The sequence below is a fragment of the Solea senegalensis genome, linkage group LG12 (assembly GCF_019176455.1).
Source record: "Solea senegalensis isolate Sse05_10M linkage group LG12, IFAPA_SoseM_1, whole genome shotgun sequence".
In the NCBI taxonomy this organism is placed as follows: Eukaryota; Metazoa; Chordata; class Actinopteri; order Pleuronectiformes; family Soleidae; genus Solea; species Solea senegalensis.
Genome location: NC_058032.1, coordinates 8,764,239 through 8,771,505, shown reverse-complemented (window position 1 = coordinate 8,771,505; position 7,267 = coordinate 8,764,239).

Here is a 7,267-nt window from a genome sequence, read left to right as displayed (position 1 = left end):
TGGAATAATTTGATGATAAATAAATTGTTGGATTAGAACGTATTCTATCTCACCCACCACTTTATTAGGTACACCTGTTCAACTGTTTTATTAATTAGTAGATTACCAGTCAACATCCAGAAAATAGTTGAAAAAAGAGAAATCAAGTATAACTAAAAAGGAACAGAGATCTTTAAAAAACAAAAAACAACATATGTTGCATTTCTGTGAAAGCAATCAGTCTATGGAACAACCTGAACAAAGAAACCAAACAATCTACATCAAATATTACATTTAAAAATCCAATGAAAACCAGCATGTTAAGGAAATACAATATAATGTGTTATATTTGAATAACTTAACAAATGGATTTTTTTTCCCCTTTTTTTGTAATTTGCTTGTTTGTCTTAACAACAGGAACGTGATTGGCTGTATTGGACTATGACTATTTTATTTACTTGTTTTATTTATGTATATTGTTTTATATATTATGTAAATTGAACACTTGTGATAAAGGAACATAGTAAATAAGATTATTCTTATCTCTGTTCCTTTTCATTCCAGACATGGACAATTTTGTGTATATATTGAATTGTTTTTTTATTTGTGAATGAAATGAAATAAACTAAACTAAACTAAACTAAACTGCTTGTTTGCACAAATATAAATTAAAAGCATTGATGTGCACAGATAGACTCCAGCAACTCAAGCAACTGTCCCCATGACCAGGTATAAGGGCACCAATTTAATTCCATCCATCCATCCGTTATAATGATATATTATATAATGAATGTGGCCCAGGGCATGTTTTCATTTAAATGTGTGTAATAATACTCAAAATAACATTTGAGTCGCAATTTTTGCAAGACAGCATTTTTTTATAAAGTGATTTTGTATGATCTGCACTGGCATATTTTTTTTATTTAAATAATAGCTGCCACTATAATTTGCCACTTACTAACAATTATAAGGGATGCCCTTTTTTCAATTGAGATTCAGTGCATTTAGGGATGTAGACATGGGCAAGGCAAACTACTGAAGCTCAAAACGAGCATCAGAATGCTGAGGACAGGTGATTTCAGTGACTTGTGAATGTGCCGTGGTTGTTGTTGGTCTTAGTATTCCAGAAACTGCCAGTCTACAGGGATTGTCACGTACAGCCTTCCTCATGGTTTACAGAGGAATGGTGCAAAAAGGAGAAAACATCCATGGAGCAGCAATTATCTGGGTGAAAAAGCCTCATTAATGCCAGAGGTCAGAGGAGCGCGGTTAAGACCGTGTCAACTCGTCGAACCTTGAAGCAGCAGGAGACCACATTACAGCTGGATTCCTGGTCAGGGGCATTACAAGAAGACCCCAAACAAAAAGGATTTTGTATTTTCTGAAGTAGGGGTGGGAATCACAGGGTACCTCATGATAAGATACATGGTCCACGATACCAATAATATCACCATACCAATAATACGATACAAGGATTCTGTGATACATCACAATGTCTATGAAAAGTTAAAAGTGCAGGATTTCTCTATTTATTCACAACATCAACATCTCTTTACGTAGCATCATTATCCCGCTGTAAACTCCCTCTTCTTTGGCAGGTAACTTCCATTCCCCTCATTCAGTAGAGCAGAACCACTGCGGTTTACTTTAAAGCACCTTAATTTGTAAATTAAAATATCGATATTTGCCCTGGCAATTATCATATTACATAAGGAAGGACGATGATATATCACCAAATCCATATTCTGAAGTATAGCACACTTCAGGGTTCATAATGTAATGACAGGGATCTGGCTTTATGTCCAAATACATTTGTACAGTGTTTGTACCTTGCAAATGTATTTACATTACAATACTATTTTTCAAACCCATGTCCAGTGAATGCAAACCTACACAAACGATCTTACAGAATAGGTGTTATATTCAGCTGGAACATGTGAAGAGACATTCGCCAGAGACTCCCAGTTTGGCATTTCAGGTCAGATGTTGTGCAGCTTTATGCTACAGCAGGGCGACAACTTTGAGAGATAATCCAGTAAGTATCAACGCTATGAAACACCCGTAAAATGTCCAGGGCGACATAAGCAGCCGCAGGTAAAAATCACAGCTGTCCCAAGTAGCAGTTGATATTCTTGTGTAATTAAAACCAGGTCATATTGCCCACTTTTATGTATTCATCATTTCATCTCATTCTAGTCATTCACACTGAGCAACAGCACAAAATAATTAAAAAATAACCTCATACGTTACATGAAGAGGCCACTCCCACTTGGTAATATTACACAGATGTGGGACTGACCTGCCGCTTCTATTTGTTTTTTGATTGTCAAGAAAGCAGACACGCTGTGTTCACAGAAACGTGGAGGAAACATAGCGGAAGTGCCATACATTAACAGGAAGTCAGCCCCTTAAGTCTGCCCCACACTAGAGGATTTTCAAATCTGACTTGATTTTAAAAACGTGGGAGACCACAGACGCAATGATATAATCCAGACGAGACCATTCAGTCAAGACACAGGACCAAACATCCAATGATTCCAGGGATTTGGAATCTCAGAGAAACTCGCATGGACATCAACGTGGACTGTCGTCAGTTAACAACTGTTGTGTGCGCGCGATGTTTTGTGCTGAGAAATGCAAAAAACGGTGGATGAAGTCACAGCTGAGAAGACGGAATCAACTTGGCTTGTTCAAGTTACAGTTGTAAACAAAAGTACACAACATCCGTTTCCCGGTCAACTTGCCCTCATTGGCAAATTGGGTTCTGCTCACGCCCCAACATGTTTAATACGTACTATTTGAAATCGGGAAGACTATACATTACAGGATCATTTTGCCAGGAAATCTATTCAAATCAACCCCAAATTAGAAGGCAGACAGAAGGGTCAGATTGGGACCAAACTCTTGCCAATTATCCTCCGGTGTGGGGCAGGCTTCAGTTACTTTCACATTTCCAAAACAAGGTCGATATGAGTGTTTCTTAATCCTGGTCCTCGGGACCCACTTCCATGCAAGTTTTAGATGACACCTGATTCAAATAAATAGGTCATTACCAGGCATTTTCAGAGCTTGATTATGAAATTGACTATTTGAATCAGGTGTGTTGGAGCAGGGAAGCATGTTTTTCAGTGTTGATGTTCACTTCTGATGAGAACACAGCTAACCAGTCCAAATTTCACCAATATTTCTTTTAGACCTTGTGTGATCAGGTTGCTGTTGCAGGTTCCTGTAGATATAGCTGACTGAGAATACTGCGAGGTTCTCATAAAAAACATTTGCTTGATGCTTGTTGTGGAGTAAAATAATTAGTTGTTGGCGGCCGCCCTCATAGTTAAAGGAATACTTCACCGATTAGCATTTAGCTTTATATTACTAGAATAGGGGTAGTATTTTGAAAAATTGTGCAAACCTCAGTTTCCCCTGAGTTGAGAAATATCTTCATTCTTTTCTTTGTTACGTGCCCACCAGTGACACTTGGTCCTGTTAGCATAACTGTTAGCAAAGTGCGGAATTAGCGTTGCAGTTTCAAGCCTTGGACCAAGGCTTGAACCAAGTGTCACTGTTGGGCATGTAACATAATAATTAAGATATATTTGGGAAGCCCAATTTTTCTAAAATACTACCCCTATTCCAGTAATAAAAAGCTAAATGCAAATCAGTGAAGTATTCCTTTAAGGCCACACCCAGACAGAAACGGTATGACACATGCCAGGACTGTGAGTTGCGCTGTAACGTTATACCAAAAACAGAGAAGAAGATGTTGTACACATTACAGACATAAGGTTTGTTTATATTTACGTTTTGTGCCATTGCTGTGTGCATGACTTTACAGACCCCCAGCATTTTAAAAAAAATACCCTTTCAGGTCCCCTAAAACGCCGTTTCCGTGTGGACGCAATTATGCTTATTCACCTAAACATGTTTCTGTGTGGATGGCCCCTAAATGTCCCAAGCGCTCGCCGGCTTTGCCGACCCCGTGTTGCAACGCCTCTGTTACCAGCGAGGTCATTCTCATTTGAGAATGAATAGGTTTAAGATCAAAGAGTGTTTTGCAAGTGGCTGGCAGCTATACTCCCAACTGGTTTATCAAAGCTGAACGCAGATAATGATTGCATCACGCATATGTCATATTTTATGGATGCGTTACTGAAAAACACCTGCCAGGAACATCTGAGCCCTGAGAGGTCAGAGGCAGCGAAGCCACGGGGCCGGTTTGACTTGACAATATGTCTAGAGGGAATGTCAGACAGAGCGCAGTCGTAAACGTTTCACAGCTGCTACAGTAAACCTAACACAATCGCTAAATCTCAATGAAGTCTGACCCCAACAAGTAAGGATTCTCTCAGTTGACTTGTCATACAATATTTAGTGCACAAGATTTTTGGGGTTTTTGTCTGTAAATTCACAGTACAATTGTTTCTATTTTACCTGTATCTTTGATAGGAAGCTTTGGGCAGGAACGTGAGTATTTCTCTCCAAATATATATATTTCAGGTAGAATTCAACATGCAGCAGCACTTGAGAGTTATACTTAACCTATAGTTAACCTGCATTTGTTGCTTAAAAAGATGAAAACAGGAGTGTGGGTGGTTGCTGCTGCATAAGACAGAGCATTTTCAGATGTTTGTGACCGGGAAACAATTTTCTCATCATCGGGAACTTGCACAAAACAAAAAATAACTACTGCTTGTTCTCTTGGCAACATGACAGACGAACCAGACACGGCAAACTAGATCCAAAACTACAGATATAGCAGTTGGGAAAAACATAGCCGCACAAATGAATCACATATCAGTGATATAGAGGCACGGTGCATAACGTGTTTTTGTTTTCCCTTCTCTGTTATTATACCCTGACATCTTAAAGGGATGCTCGCTGCTAAAATTGGGGCTGCTGTTGGTGAGTTCAAAGATTTGCCAGGAGAAAACCCGACTGTGTGTCAAGACTCAGCCCCTGGGATGTGAGAATACACCAAGAAGGAAGCAGACAAAGCCTGTGAAGGCCGCGTCTCAGTGCAGCCAGTTCATGATTCAGCACAGAAGGCCTCACTACCCTTTTTGAAGCTCATCTGCCCAGCTAAGGAAACGTCATGTTGTAGAATCACTGTTGTTAAAATTGTGCTTAAGCTTAAGCTTTAAGAAGAGGGCAAGACGGGATTCTACAGGTTGACCAGCTCAATGGGAGACTGGAAATTCAAATTAGTTCAGCTTCGGCATTACAAATTAAACTGTATTCACCCGCTCTTGCAGTGAGGCGGGGTCAGAAGTCTTGAGGTGGAGGTGTCTGAAAACGCGGGTGGACTTCAAATCCAATAAACTGTGGAATTACAGTGAATTACAATTCAGGTGAATGCTCAGTTTGATTTTACCTCTCTGTCACTCTGTTAATCACCAGCATGAGTCCATACTTCCAATTTATTTCTTGCAAATACTGTAAAAATGTGGAGTAACGTTTTCAAGTATGCTCCAAAATGCAGCACGTGAATCCCCAAATTCTTGCAAACATGCTCGTAAATCATTTAGGGGGTCTATTTTTAAGCATTTTAAATTCACATTTACGTGAGCCGAAAAGAAAGAAATGTTTATCTCCAGTGACCCAGAATTTTAGGCATGTCTAAAACAATGTGCACACGAGCCATAGTTTGCATAACTCCTCCTCAAACACTGTAATGATATATGTATATATATATATATATATATATATATATATATATATATATATATATATATATATATATATATATATATCAGCGCTTTATCAGTGTTTACGCATGAGTAAATGTGCCAGCTCCTACACCACTGCTGTTGCTTTGCCAGTTATAGTGAAGATGAATTGTCTTGAAAATGTTTGTCCTGACTGGATGCAAAAAAACAACACACACACACACACACACACAGAAAAGCTGAGGAAATGAAGTAAAGAAGAGGAAGAAGAAGAGGAACAGACTCCTGCAGTGAGGCTGCAGGTACCACTGATAGAGAAAGAGATAGAGAGAGTTCATTAGTAGGAGAGTGGACACTGACTCACACACAAGAAAAACTAGATCCAAACCTACAAATATCATCAGATCTATATATGTACAGTAAATAAATGTTTTTTTATTTAAAGGATTTGCCTTTAACTAAAAAAGAGAGAACGTTAGGAGCAGAGGACAGAACTTCTACGGTGTACACCGACTTCAGTTGTGACCAACGCTGGTGAACGTCGCTTCTCTACTTGTTTGTGGAACAGGAAGTTTAATTACAGATGCGTTTGCGTTAATATTCTGTTCAAACACTGGCAAACAGCAACATTGATGGACTTTGGTCCCCACTTAAGCGAGTAGGCCAGTATGTGTGTTTGTGTGTTTGGCTCCTCCAGCCGAAAAATGTTGCTAAATTTTTTTTACAGGATTTGAAAAAAACCTACATTTTCAACACTTGACGACTTTTTTTTAATCCAAATTTAAAATTGGCACGGTGGTTCATAACACATTTTTCTGTGGGATGACAAAGTCACAAGAGATATTTTTATCACTTTACAGGGACTTTAATGCCCACAGGCAGGGAGTAAATTAAAAATTATAACACACACAATTTTTTTTTTAATTCAGGCTAATTAACTTCTATGATTTCTTTGACTGTGAAATTCTTAAAAATACATACGCACAGACTCTGTGCACATGTGTTTAAATGTTACAGGTATACGAGACTTACACTGATGCACTGGGTCAGGTCTGAATTTGAATTGATTTTAGCTGCTTTGGCTGAAGTCGTTTAAGACTCGGATCAAATTTCCAGCATCCTGGAAATGAGAGTGGGGTCTGCGACGCGTGGGGGAGGGGTTAGTCGTGGGTCCTCACAAACCATGACTTTCATCCGTCATGAGGTGACGAGGGGCAGTTGGCGGTGAGTTGTAACATTAATTAAGATTAGAGATGTAGAGTTCTGACTCCTGATTGGATTGGAAGTGTGGGATATTCAAAGTTTCTTTGTGCTCTACAAATGCCGTGTTCCTGCTTTCTTTAGATGAAAACACCGAGTATGATATAGATAGATAATTATCACGGGCCTCCTATTTTCACATGTACGTGTATGTGTACGAGTTGAACGGAGTAAATCTAGAACATCTTGATTTTTGATTCTGCCCACATACAGTGTGAATCTGCCTTTTCTTTTAATTTAATTCGGGCCTGCTGTGTTGGAGCCAGAATCAGTGAGAATACAAGCTCTGGCTTCCTCTCAAGGTGCGCTATTGTACCCTACATGATAAACAGATGCAGCTGTCATCCCCTCATTTTCCAACGGGC